This window comes from Saimiri boliviensis, chromosome 4 (assembly GCF_048565385.1).
Source record: "Saimiri boliviensis isolate mSaiBol1 chromosome 4, mSaiBol1.pri, whole genome shotgun sequence".
NCBI lineage: Eukaryota > Metazoa > Chordata > Mammalia > Primates > Cebidae > Saimiri > Saimiri boliviensis.
The window spans coordinates 7,180,922-7,204,565 of NC_133452.1; the positions used below are offsets into that span (position 1 = coordinate 7,180,922).

A 23,644-nucleotide genomic window follows, 5' to 3' on the forward strand; every position below is an offset into this window, starting at 1 on the left:
ATTCACAAAATCTCAATTGTTGAAGAAAAGACCCTGGCTTCTAAGTAATGCTAACCACCGTAAAATATTAGAAAATATTTCAAAGTAAGAGGGTCCTTGGAGCTGTCATTTATTTTTCACGGGAATTGAATTACCTGAATTACCAGTCAACATCACAAACCAAAAAACTTTGTCAGCCGGGCGCGGTGGCTCAAGCCTGTAATCCCAGCACTTTGGGAGGCTGAGGCGGGTGGATCACGAGGTCAAAAGATCGAGACCATCCTGGTCAACATGGTTGAAACCCCGTCTCTACTAAAAATACAAAAAAAAATTAGCTGGGCATGGTGGCGCGTGCCTGTAATCCCAGCTACTCAGGAGGCTGAGGCAGGAGAATTGCCTGAAACCGGGAGGCGGAGGTTGCGGTGAGCCGAGATCGCGCCATTGCACTCCAGCCTGGGTAACAAGAGCGAAACTCCGTCTCAAAAAAAAAAAAAAAAAAAAAACTTTGTCATTCACTGTATCTTTTCTCCCTTTAAGAATGAAAAGGATGCCCCAGAGCTGAGGAGAAAATCTTCCTACAAAGCAAACCTCACAACCTCACAGCGTATTCTACCTGGGCCTGACCCCCACAGTAACCAGAAGCTTCCTGGGCCCAGCAGTTTCAACCAAGTATTTCAGGAACCCGGGCTCACCCTTGGCAGTGACAAGCCTCGGGAAATTTCAGTCATCAAGTGTCTCTGATCCCCAGATTCTTACAAGGGAACTTTGCAAAGCTTGTAGTCTCTCCTTCCTAATTTAATTTAAACTGCACTTGTGATAAAGAGGTAAGTGTGCGGCTTCTCCCTAATGCTACCACGAATTTCTATGTGACACGGATCCTCTTGGGGCTGAGTGAAGTGCGGGAAGTCTAAAAAGAACTGTGTCCATCCTCTGTGTCCCAGGGCTTCTCCAGGGAGCTGCCATCCACTCAGCCCCTCCCACCCGTCCTCTTTTCTCGTCGGCCAGCCCCCAGCATGGAGGTGCCTACTGCCCCCACAGTGTCTCTGCCAGACTCTTCCAGGGCTCAGTGCAGAGCCAGGCACAGCTTCCCCAACCTCTCCTCGTCCCTGCTGCCTCCAAAACAAACACAAATTAGAAAAAGGACAAAGGAGTTTTGGTTATAGGAAGGTCAGAGAGTTTTAAAAATTACCAGCATTGGGAAAATTACAAGGTTGCTAAAGAATCTGAAAAAACTATCAGCAGCAGTTCCCAGAGCCTGACCTCGTTTATGTTTCAATGGAGACCTGGGTCAACTGCTCTGAATATTTCCCAAGCATTCTTACTAATCTTTTGTGTAGTTAGAAGTCAGTCTTGCGGGCACCTTCTCTGTTACCAAGCTGTGCCTAGCTCTTAGGTCCAGGCCCAATCTCTGACCCTTTAACAGAGAAGCCACTTCTCCTTCTCCCCTACAAAGGCCTCTCCCTTGGGCTTTAGTCTACTTGCTTTGACCTTCAGTTTGCCACCACGATCTATCATGGAGGCCTCTTGGTTGAGGTCTTGGGGATCTGCCCTCCAGCCCCTCCCCATCTGACTTCCCCTCTAGGCCACTGTTCGCTTGCAGTTGTCTTCCGTGTTCCTCCCAGATAGCTCTGTGCCTCTGGCGTAGAGCACGGTGCGGGTCTCTGTTGTTGAATTAAAATTGTCCCACTGAGGCAATACAACACAATAAGGGAAAGCTGTGTCTCGGCTGGGTGCCACCGGGCAGGCAGCTTGAGCTCAACAGTCCTCAGTTTTCTCTGCTGCAAAATGGGAATCCTAATTGTGACAGGGAATTAAAAATTGGGACCACAATTCACTCTGCCAAAAGAAAAATTAAGCTGACAGCTGAGTCATGCAAGATGCAGCCTTTCCCTTTGTTTCTAAGCAGAGACCTACAGATAAAAGGTGAAACATCTCCACAGGTAGCTTCTCTGTGTTCACCTTATGTTACGTAAATTGCCAATTTACCGAGCATGATTTACTGAGTGGGAGAGGAATACATAACGACTATTCCCCTACCTGTTCCTTTTCTCTTTTCGCCTTTAAATGCTGAAGCCCTCAAAATCAGCACTGGAGAAAGGCACAGACCACAGATTGTTTCTGTGATTCCATGTTTATTTCTCTGGGCATGTCCTTAACCTTGGCAAAATCAACTTCTAAATTGATTGAGACCTGTCTCCAAAACTTTTTGGTTTACATAATAATGCCCACTTTATCATACTATTGTGAGGCTGAAATTGGGCAATGCTAAGACCTTAACCTATATCTGGGTACAGTGACTGCTCAATACACACTGGTTCACATGATAATTCTTATTAACATCCTTTTTTTTAAATCAAACTGCTCACTGATTTTTATTCTTTCTTTAAAAAAGAAATAGACGCCAAGCACGGTGTCTCACGCCTGTAATCCCAGCACTTTGGGAGGCCGAGGCGGGTGGATCACGAGGTCAAGAGATCGAGACCATCCTGGTCAACATGGTGAAACCCCGTCTCTACTAAAAACACAAAAAAATTAGCTGGGCATGGTGGCGTGGGCCTGTAATCCCAGCTACTCAGGAGGTTGAGGCAGGAGAATTGCCTGAACCCAGGAGGTGGAGGTTGCGGTGAGCCGAGATCCCGTCACTGCACTCCAGCCTGGGTAACAAGAGCAAAACTCCGTCTCAAAAAAAAAAGAGAAAGAAAGAAATAGACTACCTTTAGACTGCCTCCTTTCGTCTTGCACAATGTGAGGCACTGGGGGTACAACGGGAAGTAAATGTCTCTGCCTTCAAAAGGAATTCTGCAGAGTGGGAAAGAGGACAAGTGCCAAAAATCACAGAGCAGTGAGCTCAGTCTGCAATGGGAATATTCCTGGGCTCCTGCAGGAATGTTGGATGAGAAGCAACTAACTTCGCCTGAGGACAAGAACAGGGAGAGGTGGCGCAGACAAGACTGCTAGAGGAGCTGACAAGTCAGACTGGAAGCGACCGGAAGGGAACTGCACAGGGGAAGGAGGGAAGAAGGGCCTGCCTGAGACCGCGGGTGCAGTCTGCGCTGACGGCTGGCCCTGCCCCCGAGGCCCTGGGCTGGGTCAACAGGTGTTCGAATTTAATCTGTGGATCCAGTCTCCTTAGGAGTCATGCAGACTCAGTAGAGAAAAGCATTCTAGAGCGTGCTTCTGTGAACGTCCATCTCTCCGCCTCAAAGCTCTACCTCCAGATGAACCTTCCTTCGCTGCGCTGGGCTTTACCTGAGGAACATAATAATCACGTGACTCGCACTGTCTGTTTTCCACATGCCCGGCACAATCGGGGCCTTTCCAGCATCATCTCATGCCATCCTCTCGAAAGCAACCCTGTGTGGCCATCTCGTCCCGTGCCAAATTTCTACGTTCTCCAGACAGTTTCTACGTTGGCCCTTGGGCAAGTAACCTCACTGTGCCTCTGTTTCTTCATCTTCCAGAAAGGATGCCCATCCCACCCCACAGGTTGACAAGGGGGCGATGGGAGTTAATATACGCAGAGCCCTTAAAAGAGTCACCAGCACATAGTAAGACCTCAGTAACTGCTATTCCTGTGCCACTGCATGTGCCTCTAGGGCTTTTTTTGTTTTGTTTTGCTTGCTTGTTTTTGAGATGGAGTCTTGCTCTGTGACCCAGGCTCGAGTGCAGTGGCACGGTCTTGGCTTACTGCAACCTCTGCCTCCCGGGTTCAAGCAATACTGCCCCGGCCTCCCAAGTGGCTAGGATTACAGGCACCCGCCACCACGCCCACCTAATTTTTGTACTTGCAGTAGAGACGGGTTTCACCATATTGATCGAGCTGGTCTCAAACTCCTGATCTCAGGTCATCCACCCACCTCAGCCTCCCAAAGTGTAGGATGACAGGCATGAGCCACCACACCTGGCCTGGTGCCTCTTGGTTTTTGACCCATTTCCAGAGTAGTAGGAAGAGGAAACTATTGATAGCAGCTCGAAATTGGTTTTCTCTTGCTCTTGGGCACATAACTAATTTCCATTTCCCACCTCCCATATGGCCCTGTGCCTGAGTGCCAGCCCATAGAACAGGAGCGGTGCTCCTTCCAGCCTGGCTTGCAAAGCTGGCCCCTGCCTTCACTATCAGCTGTCTCATTCAGGCCACAGGGAAAGGAGCAGTGTTGAAGATGTGAGTCCCACAATGAGGGCATGGAGGTCATTCTTCAGGCCTGTCCCCTGCACAGTTTCGTTGCCTAAATAAGAAACAAGGCTTCACATGCTTGGCGAGCAGCTGGCCAGCTTTTACTAACACATGTGTGTCCAGAGCTCAGGGAAGGGCCAGCCTTATGGGAGATACAGCTGTGGTCTGCCCAGCAGGTTCCACTTCCTCCTCCCGGTAAGAAACTCCCTCTCTTGTGGGAGAATCTACAAGATGATTTGCTGTGGCTTCATTTCTGCACCACAGAATCAGCAGGCAGTGCACACACAGCCGAGGCGCCAAGCCCTTGGTCCATCATCAGTTCTGGGATCAATTATTGTGGTCTAATCAATTATTGCTGAAGCGTTCAGGAGAAGGGGATCTCTACTTTTGGGTGATACTACTGGCTTTAGAGGATGCAGATATTCTAGGGATCCTAGTGGCCATGACAAGTGATTGCCAAGGAAAGAGGCCAACACAGGGGAAGCAGAGCCCATGTGGAAGAACACTTCCTTAGGGCATCGTTTCAACTCCAGCATCCATTAACCTTTGATTCACTGTCCTCCTACCTGGGTAATAAGCCTCCTTTGTGATTCAGCTGATTAAAGCCAGTTTCCCCAGTACTTCCCAACTTACCAGCTTTGCCCATTACCTCCAGTTCCCTGGGCCTCAGCTACAGACCCTCTAACACCTGCCTTGAGAGCTATGTTAACAATCTTTTCTTCACATTACGTAAAATACTAAAATTCCTTAAATAATCAGTGTCTGTAACAGGAACTTCCACTGAGGGGAGAATAGTGTTAGTCACATGTGGTCTTGACAGATAATACTCCTTCTTAGGAAGGGAGCCTTGATATATATATGCACTAGAAAAAACAAGGTCCCATTAGCACAAACTCAGTAGAACTATCCCCTGCCCCTTGTTTTTCATTGTGCTGAACTTCTGTCCTATTAAAGATTTTTAAAAATAAATGGTGAATTTGGGGAGTTTGGAAATCGTCACATATTTCCTTCACAATGTGTTTCCTTGTACTAGAATGTAATTAATGATACTTTTATCTGTTTTTCATTTAAGCCACATAGTTGTAACCCCAGAGATTTACAAAATCAGAAGTATACATTAATATTTACCATTAGTTGTACACACCATCCTCCCAGCCTTTGCTTTAGTCCTTGGAGTAAATACAGGCTAGCCGCAAATATCTGATGGGACAGTTCTGTAAAGTGTGTTTTCCACTTGTGTCTCAAACACTAGAATACCAGGCTTGTATTTTTAAATTTTATTTTGGATTTTATTTCGAAATTCTTACTTGTGTAAACCAATCCTTTATCAAAATAGGGAATTTTCCAAAGCTGCTTAACTCGTCACTCTCCTCTTCTTTCATTGTGGTGACAACCAGCCTGGCCACTTGACGTTCAGGTTTTCTTTCTTCATATTCATTTTCAGGCTTTGAGTTCATTAACTCAGTGAAACCATACTAAGGAAAAAAGATTTTTCTACCCTCCTCTCATCTGTTGAACTTTGGCTTCCTTCACTCTCCCTTGCCCTGCACACCCCAGCTCCTCCGAAATAAAATGTCGGGAGACTGACCCCGTGAAGAGTCTGTAAGAAGGGAGTTCTGATCAATCTCGTTCATGCTGGGGGGAGGAGAGCGCTGGCAGTGCTTGTTTGAAGTATACAGACTTTCTGCTGTGGATAATGTCAAAGTTCTGGAAATCGTTGGCGATGGTTACACAACATTGCGTTGTAGTTAATGCCAATAAATTTTACACTTTAAAATGGTCAAATGGTAATTTTTAAGTATATTTTGTCATTATGAAAAAAAAAATCTTCATGCTTCCTGTCTTGTGTATTTGTATAAATTACTAAATATGCTTGCATCACTCATATGGATAGCAGTAGCTAAGAAGCCTGAAGAAGTCCGTCAAATAGAACAGGCGAAGAAATTGTGTTCCTTAAAAAAGTGCCCGACAGAACAAAGCACACACATCCTTTGTCAACTGTCTTTGGGAAACCGGCTCTGTTCGCTCATGCGCAGAAGGAAGCCGGGCGGCCAGGATGTCAACAGGGGCAAGATGAATGACCCCCTGGAGGCCGCAGGGTTTGTGTTCGAGTTTCCACCAGCTTTTCATCCTTTTGTCTCGCTCTTGATTCACATGCAGATTAGCCCAGACCAACTCCTCTCTAAATACTCTTTTCACTCTGGTTGGAAGGTAGAAAGCTCATCTAAATATGCATGAGGCTTTTTCTCCCGGGATTCTGTTGCGCTCTTGTTGGATGTTGAGGAATTACGTTAATGAATGCGTGTCTGCACACACCGACTCAGAAACCATGCGCGTGCCCGCGCGCGTACACACACACACACACACACACACACACACACACACACACACAGCTTTGTCAGATCCTCGTTCAGCACTCACCAAACAGTTCCCATGAAAAGGAAGATAGGAGACGGGGAGGAGGCGAGCTTTAAAATCTGTTGCCAGGGGAGAAGTAAAGGATACAGCTGATACAAAAGAAAGAACAAAGTTTTATCTTTGCTTTCTGGAGTTGCAAATGTAACTGCTGTTTCAAATCGGTCCCAATGTGAAATAAGACAAGGCCATTGCAAAACCAGAACTGGCTGGCCTGGCTCTTCCCAGTGGTGAGGAAAAAATTAAGGGCAGAGTTTCTATACTGGAAATAAGTTGTAAACTTGAAAACAAAGAACTCATCAACAGTTTCTTTAAGCAGGGCTTTATGCAAATTCCTTTACCAGAGACCGTGTGAGCCTGGATCCAGAAGGGGTCGTTATATTATATGGTCCCTTACAGTGTCTTTTTCCCTCTGTCTCTTCTGTGGCTTTTAGATGCTGTTTTCATTAGGCTAGCTAAATTCCACTTTAAGATTAATTCACCCTAAATGTGTTTGCATGAAATTATATCGAGTCATGGCTTAGAGTGTAAATCATCTTTAATTATAGGTAATCTTTATGATATTTTAACAGATAAGATATTAGCACACTGGAACTGAGGTGCAGACATATTAATGGCCTTAATATCACACTGCCAGAAACAGTCATCTTTCCAACCTTTAATCATCTCCTTTGCCTGTGCCTTCCTTCCCATTCTTGGCGAGCACAGAATGCCCAGCAGCGCATCAGGCCCTGGTCCGGAAGGGCCCCGGGGCTCAGTCACTAGCTTTCAAATTTGTGTATCATGACAGTAGGTTGAAAGCATATTTTTTCTGTGTGTGTGTGTTTTTAATATAACCCTTCAACTGATACTGGTTTTCATTTGTAGGTTTCAATATACTAAAATATGAAGATTTTGTTATTTTCAATATTCCTTCTAGATTCAACCAATGAATCGTTAGAGTAGCTCTCTTCATCCATCTTCACAGGGTACAAAAAGATTGGGAGATCCTGCTTCAGACCCACACGGCTTCTCTAGCTGAACGGAGGCAAAGCAGAAGTAAATCTCCAACTTCCCTGAAGCACATGGAAGGCTTCCCTATGCATTTTGTGACAAACTGAAAATGAGTTGTTGATAATATTTCTTTCACATGAAAGGGCAGAATGTACTCTATTTTCCATCCCGGCCCCCACCCCAAACAAATTCTGGTTATTTGAAGTCCATATAAATAAGTAACTCTGGTCTATTTATATAACTATTGTTGTCCTCAGCATTACACAGTCTTAGCTTACAACCAGGTGTCTTTATGTTTCATCGATAAAAACTAAGGCAGAAAGTTCATGGGGAAAGCATTCAGTCTTTTATCTGCTACACTGACAGGGAATTATCATACTCAGCATTATTCCCTGGTCATTTATTACTGGCTTGTCTGAATGAATAGGTACCTGGCTCTATTTAAGTTTAAAGAAAACGATATCTACGCTTTTTAAATTTAGTGAAAGAGTTCAAACGTTGTTCCAAATTCCTCCTGGGGTTGGGGGCAATGCATTGCTTGGAAGGCATTTCAGAAGGGCATTTTGTAGAAAACTCTGGCCATCAGTGTGGATATTCAGTAAATATTTTTCAGTGAATGTTGGATGGCTTTGATTAAGTAAGTTAAATGCACATGCACACATTTAATCATCATTTTATACATAAGCAAATATCTATACATAAACAAAACTATTATCTCTACTGATGGTGGATCTCTGAGCTCAAGTGTGTCCCTCACTTCAAGTGGCTGCCGGCCGTGCTGGGGTGTCGCTGCCTGGTAGGTAGGGACCACCCCACCTCCATCACCAGGTCTAGACAGACACTGGCTTCCTCCCGGCTGGCACTCAACAGAAAATGGTGGAGCTGACCTTTCAACTGCAACAGTGGATGGCCCTTATCTGCATGGAGTAAGTTGAGGGTCAAGAAGAATTTGTTGACTAAAAATATGTTCTGAGCCAGTGGACTTGACTTCTTTTAACAACAAAAAAAAATAATTTTGGACATATTAAGAAGTAAAATTAAAGTTTAATTTTGCTTAAAGTTGTTAACTTTTAATATGTAGATTATATATATACACATACATATATATATACACATATGTATCTCTCTTGGGTGGATGGCATTATCAGTTGCTAACCTCTGACTGAAATGAGTGTGTTGGAATAACCTGAGCAGGCTATTTTTTTGTTTCTCAGTTTTGTTTGGTTTTTGTTTGTTTGTTTGAGACAGAGTCTTCCTTTGTTGTCCAGACTGGAGTGCAGTGGCACAATCATAGTTTCCTGCAGCCTCTGTCTCCCGGGCTTAAGTGATCCTCCTGCCTCAACCTCCTGAGTAGCTGGGACTACAGGCGCACATCACCAAACCCAGTTAATTTTTGTATTTTTGTAGAGTCACAGTTTTGCCATGTTGCCCAGGCTTGTCTGGAACTCCTGAGCTCAAGTGACCTCCCTGCCACTGCTTCCCGAAGTGCTGGAATTGCAGGCGTGAGCCACCATGCCCGGCCCAGGTCTATTTTAAAACACAGAATCCACAAAGGAAGGAAAAGGTCAGGCCCTTGCAACAGTGTTCTGTGGAGGAACATACTAGAATATACTGGAACAGGGTTCCCTGAAAGCCAAGATACAGCGTTTTTTTGGAAAGCGTGGGGAGGTATGAGGTAGCACACAAGAGAAATGACCAGTAGGGCAGAGGGAGCTGAGGACAAACTGTTCAGTGTCGAAGTTTGTCCAGGAAAATGAAACTAACACGAAAACTAGTTTTTTACCTATAAAACTGAAAAGTTTTCATTATATTATCCGTGGTTAACAAGGAGAAGAAACAGACATTCTCATACACTGATGATAATACTATAAATTGATAGATTTTTGCAAGGCTGTTTGGTAATAGTTATCAAAAGATTGAGTGTTGAGGAGGGCTATAATTTCACTTCTGGGAATTTTGTAGAAATAATCATGAAAAAGTAAAGTTATATCAATATTTCCATTTTAAATAGAATAACATAGAATTTTTTATCTTATCAATGTTATTTGATTTTATTTTGCTTAGCTGTAATTTCCATCAGGAATTGACTATATGATAAGACATCACCAATATTATTTATTAAGAGAAAAGGTGTGTCCATGGTTGGTGGTCTCCTTTGGTGTTTGTTGATTGAAAATTTACCTTCTAGGATCTTCATGGAAATGACTTCAGTGTCACAGAAATATATCCAAATATGGAGGTAAATCCTATATGTGAAAAACAGTGCCTCTCCTGACACCAAAACAAAACGTGAGAATTTCAGTGAAATAGTCATGTGTTGAGTAAAGTACACAAAATTTGAAAATTTTAATAATTTTAAATGTATCTTTCAGAAGCCAGTATGTAAATGATTTTTCATTTATCTTCTTAAACACAATTAACTATACAAAATATAAGCAACATTTAGCATTTTCAGTCTATAACTTGGAGACCTCCTCTTTTATCTAACCACTCTTTTTTTTTTCTAGTACAGCTTAATTATCACAGAGTTTCATGAAGTAGAAGAACTTTTCTGAACTTCTTTTCTCAAACCAGAACCTGACCAAGTCTGTATTAAAATAGTAAGGAATAAATGAAAATATCTACATGAAGTCTTAACTCAGAACTGAAATATTAAAGTGATCATTTTGCATTATCTCCTTCTCACAAAGCTTTATCTCATGGCATGATTTTTGTTCCCAGACATTTTCAAACATTTGATCCCTGAAGCTTTTGCCCAGCTCACTGCAAAGTTTAAAAATACTGCCTATTTCAGAGTGATTACACATCGTTCTCAAACATGATAGCAACTGGCAGACCAGCCCCCAGCTGTTTCCATGGAGACACTGGGAGTGGCAGTTACACATTGTGAGATTTCTCCAGCCTAAAACTGTTATTGCCCTAGACTGAGACATGTTTCACAGCAAAGCCTGAATCCAAACTGAAATTAAAAGTTTCCTGGTTAAGTGCCAGATTCAAAACCACCCTGACCTGTCTTCCTGACAGTGTGGACATGTATAAACTCGTCTGAAAATAGTTGCTTTGTTAACAGGGGAGAAGCTATCCAAGAAGTATTCTCACAATGAAATAATCATTTTATTTTGTCCATATTGACAAATGACCATTCAATTCAGCTGGAGGAAAAAACAAACAAGCAAATATTTCCTTTTTAAAATTTGTAATGAGTTCACTTAATCATTTTTTGTTAATTGTGTTATCCACATAGTTGAATCTTAAATCTGAATTTTCATAACCTAAGGAAGGAGTCCCACTGTGATGTTTTACATTACAATCATTTTACTGTAATCAATATTTAAGCATATGGTAAATGCAGCTAGTATGTGTCATAAACACTTGAAATGAGTCACAGAACTCATTTCACCTGGAGGCTGTGGAAGAGCCCTTGGCTTCCGCATTCCCTTCACTGACTCCTACCATGTCCGCCAGTCCACCTTAATAGTTTTGTATATCTCACTCTTTAAAACAACAACAACAAAAATGCAACTGGAAAACCACAGATCCATTCTAGCTTTTTCCTCACTTCACCCCTGTACAGCATTGCACAAAGACATGGGAACCAGCACAGATCACATTTGGAGCCTACCAGCCATGGCTACTTGCCTTTGAGGAGCGTTTATGTCTTTTAAAGAGTTGCTGTACTTTAGCTTAGTGGCAGACTTCTTTCCACCATTTTAGTATCTGCCATCAATTTTTACATAAAAAAAACCAAGCACTGGATCTTGGCTTTTCTTGACTGTTTAAGCTCATTGATATCAGGAAGATAATGAGGAGTAAGACTTACATAACCTTACATTTTAAGGATAATTCATCTATAAAATCATTCCGTTTCCCTGAACTATGTGAATGGAATTTGTTTGCATAAATGTAATTCCACCAAAGACTTCTAAACTGTGAACTAATTACATGATCTAATTCTGGAGCTTTCCCAAAATTAATCTCTGCATTAGTTATCTTTTGCTCCCTTTTTATGTGTCATCTTGCTTTTTCACATTCCATTAGGTATCAAAACCAAGAGAGACAAAGTACAAGCTATTTATATTTTACCAGGTCTCAAGATAATGCAAAATATTTTATACCAGTTAGAACAGCAGAAGAGCCAGGTGATTCCTAAACTAATATTTTGGCGGGATACAGAAGAACAAAGAATTACGGGTAATACCTTAAAATGCTTATTAAATGAACCTCTGTGTGCACATGTGTCTAGGTGTGTTGGGTGTATATACAGATATATCATGAGGTATGGTTAGAAGGAACATTACTTCAAGCTGTTTCTTCACCTGCTGATGGACAGTGGGGAAGTCACCTCACTTTTCTGAACCTTAGTTTTCTCACCTAAAATTACAGCTAACAATGCTTGTTCTGTTTCCATCTTGTCATAAAAATCAAAGGAAGTAGTAGATGTGAAATTTTCCTAATTACATATATAGGATCCAAAACATGTAGTGGTGAATAACATAATTATACCAATAACTCAATGTAGGATTTGGGTGACCTGTTTGACTTTACTGAGCCTGTATTTCTTCACATATGAAAATGAGATTGAAGTGGATAGAAGTGATATTGCAACGTAACCTTGAGGACAGATTTCTTACAACTTTTTTGTTTTCTTAAATAACCAAAGCTAAACTTGAAATAGTTTTTTTGTTTGTTCGTTGATTGGTTTTTGAGACAGACTCTTGCTCTGTCGGCTAGGCTGGAGTGCAGTGGCCCCATCTTGGTTCACCGCAACCTCTGCCTTTCAGGTTCAAGTGATTCTCCTGCCTCAGCCTCCCAAGTAGCTGGGATTACAGGCATCCACCACTACACTGAGCTAATTTTTGTATTTTTTAATAGAGATGGGTTTTCACCATGTTAGCCAGGCTGGTCTCAAACTCCTGACCTCAGGTGATCCGCCCATTTCGGCCTCCCATGGTGTCAACTTGAAATAGCTTAAGCAAAGAAAGAAAAGATTTTTATTGAAAGTCTCAAATAACCAATGGAAAGGGCAGGGAAGCAACCGAGCCTTAAAACCCACTGGAAGCAGAAGCTGGAATGCTAACAAGACTTTCTCTTTTTTCTTCTCCCTGCATGTGTTTTCATTCTCAGACAAATTTCCTGCACATGGCTGGATGCGGAGCCACCAGCTACGCCTGCCCTCACAGCTCACGACTGTGCTAAAGAAAAAAACAAAATAGACCATCCTGGCTAAAATTGCCCACCTCCTCACCCCAAGCTGGATGCTAGCTGAAGAGTCCCAGGAGAAGAGCATTTGGCTTAGCCCAGGTCAGAGGCGCTGGATGGGAGTGGATGACTAGAAGCCACCATTGGCACCTGATAGTTGGAGTGTGAGGGAAGCAGTTTTCCTGAAGAATGGAGGTGGTGTCCTCAGAAAAGAGAAAGGGTCCAAGGTTATGAAAGCAATAAATGCTCACGCAAAAGAGGGTTGGCCCAACGTCTGGCCTTCTCCTTGCCACTCGCTAGTGAGGGTGCCCTTAGCAAACTGATTAAGCTCTCTGTCTAGTGGGAAAAGTGAAACCTACCCCTGCCTTACGTGGTGATGTGAGGGGCAGATTACAGAACAGATTGAAAGTGGCCTTGAAAAGTTTAAAATGTGATACCAAGGAGAGGTAAACTAAGTTATTCGGGTTCTCTCCCTGCATTTGGTCAGTTCCTGTAACGCAAATCATTCTAGGTTATAATCTCCTGACAGTTCAGAAGCAAGAATTAAGGCCACTCACTAGCCGTATGTGGTTGAGAAACAGCACTGTTTTAGATATTTTGTTTATAGTTAAAATTTTATTCATCACCTGTTAAATCATGCATAAGTTTTACTTGGGGCGATCCCTGAAATTTTTTCAATTAGAAAAATGTAAATTACAAAATACATTATTTATAATGCATACACGATTAACTATGTTCTGGAATAGTACCTAAAGAAACCACAGAAGAATACCACCACAAATACAGATTCTTCCATCCTATGCTCGTGTAAATGCTCTGCTTCTTCGCTTCGGGTCTGTTTGCAGAGTCTTCCATTCTTGAGCAGTTTCCTCTGGGGCGGCTCTCCTCTACTGTGAAACCCGTGTCTGTTTGACAAGAGCTGTTTGGGGCCCATTGTGTGGAGTTTTTTGTGGCCCTGTGATGGGGGACTTCCATTCTGTACTTGGTTACTTGAGTGTGTCTGCTAGATCCGGCTGCCCTGCACCGGCTCATGTGGGTGCCACCTCCCTGCAGTGCGTCTCTGGTTATCTCCCTGCCCATCCAGGTCCCCTGCACCCTTCAAGACTGGTTGAAGCCCACTGCTGTAGGCCGTCAGTTCCACTGGCCCTGTTCCTTTGTGGAGCTTTTTGTATTTTGTGCGACTGTGTGATCTGACTGCGTTCACTGGCGCTTCTCAAGCATAGCTTGGTGCATCTTCTCACATTGCTACATGTGCACATTTGTCCCTCCAAAGGATTAAAACCTGAGTGAGTGCCAAGGTTCTCCGCAGAAGAAGTGAGTAGCAACCTTTGGTGCTGCCAGAAGAAAAGCATGCGGACATTGTGGTAAAAGTGGGGTGCGCAGCAGGCACAGCCGGCCAACTCCATCCCACTGCCACTTCCCATCTGGGTCCCTGGCCTCACTGGAGATCAGGGTCCGGGGACTGGAATATGTTTGCCCGTTTGCCCTGGCCTTGGTCTCTCTGAGCTGGGTGTGGGCCATGATAGGATGAGCGCCTCTTGCCCATGGTTGCAGTGGGAGCACCGGAGGATACATGCTGAAAATAATATCCTGGGGTGAGGGCCAAGGGCATGGCCAGTGAGTGAGTCCAAACTGTCTCATAAATTAACATAACTCTTGGAAAACTGGGAACTGAGTTAATGGAGCTAAAATGAGTGGTGTGGAGCCACGGGGAGAGCCACGAATCTCCAGAGGGAGCCAGTACCACCAGCCATGCTGCCCAAGACTTCAGGGCTTTGCCTCATGGGCTTGCAGGCAGCTGGGCCCACTGGGGCCAGAAGGGACCCAGGCCCCTCAGACACAGCCAGGGAAAGCTTGATTGCTCATATGCTAGATCAGGCCACAGGTCCCCAGGGACTCCCTGAGTTGATTCTGTCCTCTAATTTAAAGCTTGTCACCAACAGGAAATTCTACTCTTTAGTTATCCTAATCCCAAACAGTCATGATACACACAGAGCCAATTTCAAGTCTAATCATGTTACCTTTATCCAAGTAGAAATCAATCCCCATTTTTGCGTAGCTCTGCCGAACATCCAGAATGCTGCAGCACAGAGCAAAGCCCCAGCAGTTACGAACGCTATCATCATATGGGAGAAAGGAGTTGATCACTCTGTGTGTGTGTGGAGTGCGAAGGGATGGGAGGTGAGTTTATGACCGTTTCCGCACTTTATCTAACTCTCCATACACTTCCTCCTCTTCCCTCCTCTTCCTGTTGGGACATTTTTGTACACGCCACATGCCGTAAGATTCCAAAGGAAATACGAGCCCTTTATGATTGTCTAAATCAGAGTCCAATTGCAGGGCGGGGCTTTCTGTTACAAATTCAATCACAGAATTGAAATTAACCCTACACTTAAAAAAATGCAACATTTCAAACCCAAGTATGACTTCACTCACTTCTACAGTGTTGTTGGTCTATAACTGCATGCCTTGCTCCTACAAAGGCAGAACTGTATTGCTGTCTGCTACTCACACACTAGATTGTTTAATTCTTTAAAAAAATTCTGACAGAGAAATTGAACATGTATATGACTATCTGAAGTTTGCACACATTAGTAATTTTGATTGGGTGGTGATTGAGGGACTCTTTCTCTATTTTTTGGCTTTGAAATGCCACACGTTGCGGATGGGGGATGTCCTTCTTGCCGTTCACATTTCTCCACCCTCCCTTCCTCTGCCAGAGAAAGAGCGGGGTGAGGAGAGGGAACCTTATCCCTCCCAGGCCTGAGCTCTGTAATTGGATGGAGACTCAGGAGATGTCAGGCGATGAAAAAGATCCAGGCGGCCTATGACTAATCCAGAGCTGGCTGTAATTTTCATTCTCTGTGCTTTCTAATGGGAATATAAAGAAAGTTTTGGACTCTGAAGGAGAGGGAAGCAAGAAGAAGTCTTTTTTAAAGGGGGAAAAAAAAAAGCTTTCTTTATTCACAACCTCATTGTCCATTGAGGAAAATTTATCACTTTTGTAAAACCTTTTATTTTCTGGTAGTAAAGTTCAAACCCAGTTGAGGATTATATTCCCTCCCATGTACCGAAGTGTGATTTCTCTTAACATCAATTCCCTTTCTATCAAAATTTGAGCGTAAAAGCAAAAATGTCAGTAAAAGTGGACGAAGCACAAGATTCTTTTCTATCCAATGACCAGAAAAAAAAAAGAGATGCTCTGCCTTATCTCCTTTTAGATGACACCAAACACTCTCCAGATGGAATAACAGAAAGTAGAAAGCAGTATCCTTCCAGGATTGTGGCTTTAGGGAGAAAAGAGGTGACAGAAACCGAAACAGGGGCGGTGACTGGCACGTGGGCCACGTGGCTGCCACAGGTAGCAGGAATTCACACAGTAATCCCAAGTGCTTTCCCAGGAATTGCCTTCTATGTTATTTTGATTTTTGGTTTTTTTGAGACAGAGTCAGCTGCCCAGGCTGGAGTGCAGTGACACAATCACAGCTCACTACAGCCTCTGCCTCCTAGGTTCAAGTAATCTTCCTACCTCAACCTCCCAAGTAGCTGAGACCACAGGGGCACGCCACTATGGCCGGTGAATTTTTTGATTTTTTATAGAGATGGGGTTTCACCATGTTACCCAGGCTGTCTCTAACTCCTGATCTCAAGCGATCTGCCCACCTCTGCCCCCCGAAGTGCTGGGATTACAGGCAGAGTTGCCTGACCCAGCCGTCTTCTGTTGTTTTAAATGAACACTCCCTTTGGCATTCAGATATGAGGAAGCCTTATTGGCCTTATGAATGACCAAGAGTTTATTGTGATTTTCCTTTGGGAGATGGAACAGCTGCCAAGCAGCTAGAGAGTGAAGAAAATTGGTTGAAATGCTAAGACTTTGTGTTTGGTGATTCGAGACCTGGGTTCTAGTCCTTGTGCCACGAAATAGCTGTGTGACTTTAGGCAAATCACTCCCTCTCCCTGAGTTTCACTTTCTTTATAAGAGATGAATTCAACTATTTTTTTCCCCTATCTCGTCAAGCTCCAAGACTCTGCAATTATAGCACTCAATACTAGCAAGGATGTTAAAATTATTACGTGAGCAGTTAATTATAAAATGTGAATTAAGGAATGAATTCCTATGGCACCTTGAGCATGACTAATAGCATTTTATTAAATCACCTCTAGGAACATCCTGAGATGTGGACTTAACAGCAAATCAGTAAATTCCAGAGAGCAGGAGACATCTATTTTATGAACAAACTAGCAATTGGTGAACTGATTCTCATCTGAATAAGGGGAGCCCTAGTTTTTTTGAACACCTACTGTGCCAGGCATTGCGTTATGCCCTTTACATCCATTTTCTCATTAAATTTTTGCAACTGTCTTGTGAAGTTGCTACTCTAACCATTTTAGAGATGAGGAAACTAAGACTCAGAGTGAGTAGGTAAACATACTCATATCATTCAGATCAGACTCAAAGCCACGTGGCTCTGACTCCATGCTAATATCCTTGGGCAATGTACTCTGCTTCCTCATTCATTAGAAAAGCCACAAAGACCTGAAATATTAATAGCAACACATCCTTAAGGGTAAGAATTTTGTTTTGATTACGAATCCTCTCTTATGCTCAGATCAGGGCTTGCACATAGTTGGTTCTCATTCAAAGTTTGTTCAATGGAAAATTGCCCCCCGCTTGCGGCCATGACCCATGTCTTCTTGGGGGTTCCAGTCTTTAAATCAGTGCTACCAGCAGAATGTTCTGTGTTGAGAGAAAATTCTTTTTCTGCACTGTCCCATTGGTACCCACCAGACATGTGGCTACTGAGTACCTGAAATGTGTGTAGGATGCCCAAGGAACCCCATTTTAAATTTTATTTAATTCTAATGACTGTTAATGTAAATAGCCACATGTGACTTGTAGTTACTATAACTGTAGGCCTAGGGGTCAAATGGGTGTAGAATGCTGGACGTGAAGTAGGCATTTGGATTTACTACTGAAAAAACCAGACTCTTTCAGATTCAATACCTTGCCCAAGGAGTCATGCACTGAAAGGGATGGACCCCATGATTCAGTTCTGAGTTTTGCTGATGTAACCTGAACTCATACTTTCTCCACCCTCTTCCTGTACCACATTACAGAAGAAAGAGTCAAGAACCTTGGGCTAAAGAAGCCCTAAAACATGAACAAATGCAAGTGTCAAATGATCGTTTCCATGATCTCAGATGGTATCACGTGGGGAATTTGATCACCCTTTAGAAGAGGGAATCTACTGCCTTTTCAAAAGGTCTGCTGGATAAGAAACTTGCCACAGTCCAACAAAATCTGCAGACCAGCACTGGCACTGGGGTTCTACGACCCCTGGGCGCTAACCATTAGTTCACATCCTGTATTAGTCCATTCCCATGCTGCTGATAAAGACATACCCAAGACTGGGTAATTTATAAAGAAAAAGAGATTTAATGGACTCACCATTCCACGTGGCTGGGAATACCTCACAATCACAGTGGAAGGCGATGAATGGGGACCAACTGGAAAAAGCGGGTGCTCCCATCAGGCAGGCTTCAGTTTGAGTCCGCCCTTCCTCTTAGGCAAAGGACTTCATCTCTGAAAGCCTCTTTTGCTCACCTGTAAAATGGGGATAAAAATCTCCCACTCCCCCTGGCTGGTTTTGAGGATGGCATGAGGCAGTGAATCCATCCAGAGCTTGTGGAATGCGGTCGGTGGTCTCTCGTGTTGGCTAGTTCATTTATTGTTACCAACACAGACATTCTGGCAGGGCAGCCAATTTCTAAATCTCTTGTTTCCTGGAGGTTTCCATTGTGAATTCTTTAAGAGGTGGCTTTACAGTGTCTAGGAATAGCTACATCTTTACAGCGCAGGCCTTCAAGAAATTGATGTTCAGAAGATACAGGCTGTCCTCCTCCTCTGGCCCCAGCCACATCTTCCAGACACTTACTAAGGCCCTTCAGAGCTGATTAAACTGAAATCACAGGCAGCATTTGCCTAATATAAAATATGCACAGGAACACTATCTTAATTAGATGTACATGTCTCTAAAGATATAAATAAATGCTTCCTTTTTGATGCGTCTGATTTAATAGCCTAATAGCAGGGGAATGCTGCTGAAATATAATTCAGGGGGTGAGGGAGAAATTAATAAACTCAAATATTTAAAGCTCAACAGCAATTAACAACCCATTTAAAGCAAATTTCCGAATTTTAATTTTATTTATCCTTATCCAACCAGGACTAAGCCTGGGGTTCATCATTATTCACTTTCACACCTAACAGGGTGCGCTGCCCTTTGCCTGGGAGGCCTTCTCCGGTTCCATTACGCAGAGGCTGCGGAGCATGGCGCTCAAGGCATGGGGGAAATGCAGGAGTCCCACCTGAGCGGCCACAGACACACTCTCCTTTTCCCCGTGGACTATTTTTCCTTCTCTCGCTTCATGGGGGACTTGGGCTTTTATTTTTGTGCTGCATGTTTAACTGCACACCTAGGCTCATACACGAAGCCAGGATCATTGTTTTCTTTAGGGTTCCCAGGCCTCAAAGAACATCCACCTCAGTGACCTCTGTCAGCTAAGGCGGAGCCCTGAGCCCTGAGCCCCACTGTGCTGGTATCGAGGAGGTATGATTAGGCATCTCCAGGCATGTGTACCTAGAAATCAGCTTAGAATGAGAACCCTCATTCTTTTTAATAAAAATATATTTTCTTAATTTTTTGTATAAAGACAGGTTTCACCATGTTGGTCAGGCTGGTCTTGAACTCCCGACCTCAGGTGATCCGCCTGCCTTGGCCTCCAAAGTGCTTGGATTACATGCGTGAGCCACCACGTCCGGCCTAATAAAAATATTTTTTAGCATTTTAATTATTTATCAAATTGTAATGTGGCAGTAAAAGTCACTTAACACAATGACATCACATGTATATTAACAAATCAATCTTCTTCATTCATGTATTTTTTTTTTTTTAGACAGAGTCTTGCTCTGTCATCCAGGCTAGAATGCAGTGGCACCATCTCTGCTCACTGCAACCTCCGCCTGCCAAGTTCAAGTGATTCTCCTGCCTCAGGCTCCCGAGTAGCTGGGATTACAGGCACCCGCCACCACACCCAGCTAATTTTTGTTTTTGTTTTGGGATGGAATTTTGCTCTTGTTGCCCAGGCTGGAGTGCAATGGTGCTATCTTGGTTCACTGCAACCTCCGCCTCCTGGGTTCAAGTGATTCTTCTGCCTTAGCCTCCCAAGTAGGTGGGATTATAGGCATCTGACACCACACCCAGCTAATTTTGTGTTTTTAGTAGAGATGAGGTTTCACCATGTTGGTTAGGCTGCTCTCGAACTCCTGACCTCAGGTGATCTGCCCACCTCAGCCTCCCAAAGTATTGGGATAATCAGCATGAGCCACTGTGCCCTGCCCACTCATGTATTTTGCCTTTCCGTTTCTCCTCGTAGCTTTGTAAGAATCTGTGACTTCAATTTTTCTAGTTCAGTTTTGCTTAGCTCATCGTACACATCTAGGAAACTATGAAACTTCTGCTCACTCCAGAGATTTTTACATTGAGTCTGTCTCTTAGGTCCCAGACTGATGAACTAACTCATGCCCCTGGGATGGGGAGAAGCATGGTGGCTTAGCACGTTGGTATTTTCCTTGTTCGTACCTGTGTCTAATGGGATGAAGAGCTGGGCACTGGTTGAGGCACAGGGGGCAGGGCTGGTTAGCCCACATACTTTGATGGAGACTCTGGACTAACAGATGCTCAGTGATCTGGAGATGCTGGAAGGAGCAGGGTTGGAGGAAGTTAAGGACACCAAGGGTTGTTTCTTCAACAATTTCTTTTCTTTTTTGAGGCGGAGTCTTGTTCTGTCACCCAGGCTGGAGTGCAGTGGTGTGATCTTGGCTCGCTGCAACCTGCGCCTCTCAGGTTCAAGTGATTCTCCTGCCTCAGCCTACTGAGTAGCTGGGATTACAGGTGGGCACCAGCATACTGGGCTAATTTTTGTATTTTTAGTAGAGACAGGGTTTCGCCATATTGGCCAGGATGGTCTCAATCTCCTGACCTCATGATTCGCCTGCCTCAGCCCCCTGAAGTGTTGGGATTACAGGCGTGAGCCTTCTTCAACAACTTCTTACGCTCGTGCCTAGCGTGGAACAGCTCAAAGGGGCCGGAAAGTGAGGAGCGACACTGTGTGAGGTCCGAGACCATGGCTTCTAGGCCGGCCTTCTGTGTGCAGAGGTTCCAGGCAAGGAGGCCCTTAATGTGGCCCCATATTGCAAGGGCAGCAGCTTCTAGAAACATCACCATCACCGCCCTGTCCCTCTGCATGACTTTGTTCTGTCTAACACACCCACAGACCCCTCTCTGAGAGCCACCCTGCTCCCCCAAAGACGTGTATACAACACGTCTCTGCCTATTTGGTCTCATCTGGGGCCTCTCCCCGTGGGATTGTCTCCACCGATTTGGAATTGGAATTTCGAGGTGCTGCCTCCCTACTGCGGACTTGAGCTGAGGGGAAATCGGGATGCGGTGGGGTGGCCATCGTGACCTGTTGGACAGAGGTTAGGGAAGCCGGACCACAGAGAGGGAGCAGCGCCCTGCAGGGAACCCAGGGCCGGGGCCTGGGAGGCTCCACACCGTCCGCTCTCCAGCCTTGGAAGGCCTGGCGGGGATTCCGGCCCTCAGCTCCTGTTTATCTCAAGAGTAAATTTCCCTTTGTTCTTTGCTGAAACTCACATGGGTCTTGACAGTTGTACCCAAATAATAACAACAATAATACTGAAAGCAAAGTCTAGATAGTCATCATGACTAAGGAAGGCTGTGGCATCCCTGGGCAACTCCAGAACGTTGCAGAAAGCAGTAGAGTGGACAGGAGTCTGACGTGCATCAGGAGAAGGTGGCCACGTGGTGGGGTTTGTCCTCTTAGCGGCTGTGAGGAAGGCAACCGGACCCTCGTGTGTCGGTGAGTGAGTGCGCAGTGGAATGACCAGGGCCACCCAGAGCTCTGCGTGGCGCTGTGGGGTGCTGCGTAGAAGCAGAGGGTGGACCAGCAGGAGGGCACGCCTGGAGTCACAGGCTCCCCCAGTCTTGGAGGGCACTTATTTCCTCGGGCTGCTGTAACTAACACCACAATCATGGTGGTTTAAGACAACAGAAATATATTTTATTTTTATTTATTTATTTTGAGACAGTCTGACTGTCACCCAGGCTGGAGTCAGGGGTTCGATCTTGGCTCACTGCAGCCTCAACGTCCCAGGCTGAAGTCATCCTCCCAACCTCAGCCTCCCAAGTAGCTGGAACCACAGGCACCTGCGACCATGCCCAACTAATTTTCTAAAAATCTTTTTGTAGAGATGGGGGCTCACTGTGTCACCCAGGCTGATCTGGTCCTTCTCGCCTCGGCCTCCTAAAGTGCAGGGATTACTGGCTGAGCCACTGCGTTCAGTCTAAGACAGCAGAAATCTAGCTTCTCACACTTCTGGAAGGCAGAAGTCTGAAATCGAGGTGACAGCAGGGCTGAGCTTCCCTCAGAGGCTCTAACAGAGATTCCGTTCCTGCCTCTTCTCACTTCTGGGACTGCATGAGTCCCCTGCCTGTGGCCACGGCACTCCAGGCCATCTCCATCTTCACATGGGCTTCCCGTCTTCTGTCTCACCTCTGTGTGCGTGTGATAAGGACACTGGTCACTGGATTTGGAGCCCACCTGGGTAACCCATGACGGTCTCAGCACCCTCAATTTCATTATGCCTGCAAGGGCCCTTTTTGCAAATAAGGCTCCATTCACAGGCTCCTGAGTGAGGAAACAGAATCTTTTGGGAGCCACCACTCAACAGCTCCCACCCTCCATGGTAAAGAGCAGGAAAGGAACCCTCATGGTGGAACATGGAAATGACACATCTTTCCTGTTACTTCGTAGTTAACGTTTGCAAATTTTCTTTTAATTAAACTTTTTCAGCTGGGCACAGTGGCTCATGCCTGTCATTCCAGCACTTTGGGAGGCCGAGGCCGGTGTATCACGTGAGGTTAGGAGTTTGAGATCAGCCTGGCAGACGTGATGAAACCTTGTCTCTACTAAAAACACAAAAATTAGTCAGGCATGGTGGCAGGTGCCTGTTAATCCCAGCTACTCCTGGAGGCTGAGGCAGGAGAATCTCTTGAACCCAGGAGGCGGAGGTTGCGGTTAGCCGAGATCATGCCATTGCACTCCAGCCAGAGCAACAAGAGAGAAACTGTCTCAAGAACAAACAAAAACTTCTCTGGCTGCATAAGGGCCAGCTTATTTCTAGGGGAGGATTTTGTGCGCCATTTACGCTGCTCCGGGGAAGGAGGCGCTCAGTTTTCTCAGTGGGAGGTTGAGCCAAATGAACACATTATCCTAAGGGCCGCGTGGGTCAGTCATACAGAAGGCTTCCCTGTCTCGTCCTAACACTCATGCTGGAGGCCCAGCGTTTCCTTTCAGGACATGTGGGATGCACAGGAGGAGGAGGAAGCCGACCACCACTGGGGCGGGCAGGCCCGGTGTGCCGCGACACTGGTGTGGGACTGGTGGCTATGTGAGTAGTGCCAGTGACAGAGACACTATGGTGATTCCAGGCAGGAGATGAGGGATGTGGCAGCTGAGGGTCCAACAGTAAATTAGTAGATTACAATAAGGAGAGAGAATGGGAAGGTCTACTAAATTTTTCCTATTAGTTAAGCTTCCCTCCCCTTTTATTCCTCCTGAGCAACCTTCAGTGATACAAGGGTATGTGAAGCTAATGGGGTAGCTCGGAGAATTCACAGCAGAGCTGAACAGTCCACTCAGGAACCAACAGGGAAGCCAGAGCTAGATATGAGCCAGCTAGATTCTGCTGTTTTCTGCGACGCCGCCGTTACTATGCTGCCCCTCCAGGGATGTCCAGGC

At 44.8% G+C, this 23,644-nt stretch overlaps 1 long non-coding RNA gene across 6 annotated transcripts in view; it reads left to right on the top strand.

Moving 5' to 3' along the window:
• LOC104652316 (uncharacterized) overlaps positions 1-23,644 on the top strand; it is a 42,370-nt gene that overhangs the window by 7,677 nt on the left and 11,049 nt on the right. For 4 of the 6 annotated variants that reach the window (XR_012517130.1, XR_012517128.1, XR_012517131.1 and 1 more), the window contains exon 2: positions 517-21,703. This is a non-coding gene — a long non-coding RNA (uncharacterized LOC104652316). The remainder of the gene's footprint in view (positions 1-516; positions 21,704-23,644) is intronic. The other 2 variants (XR_745648.3, XR_012517132.1) reach the window with 2 other exon arrangements.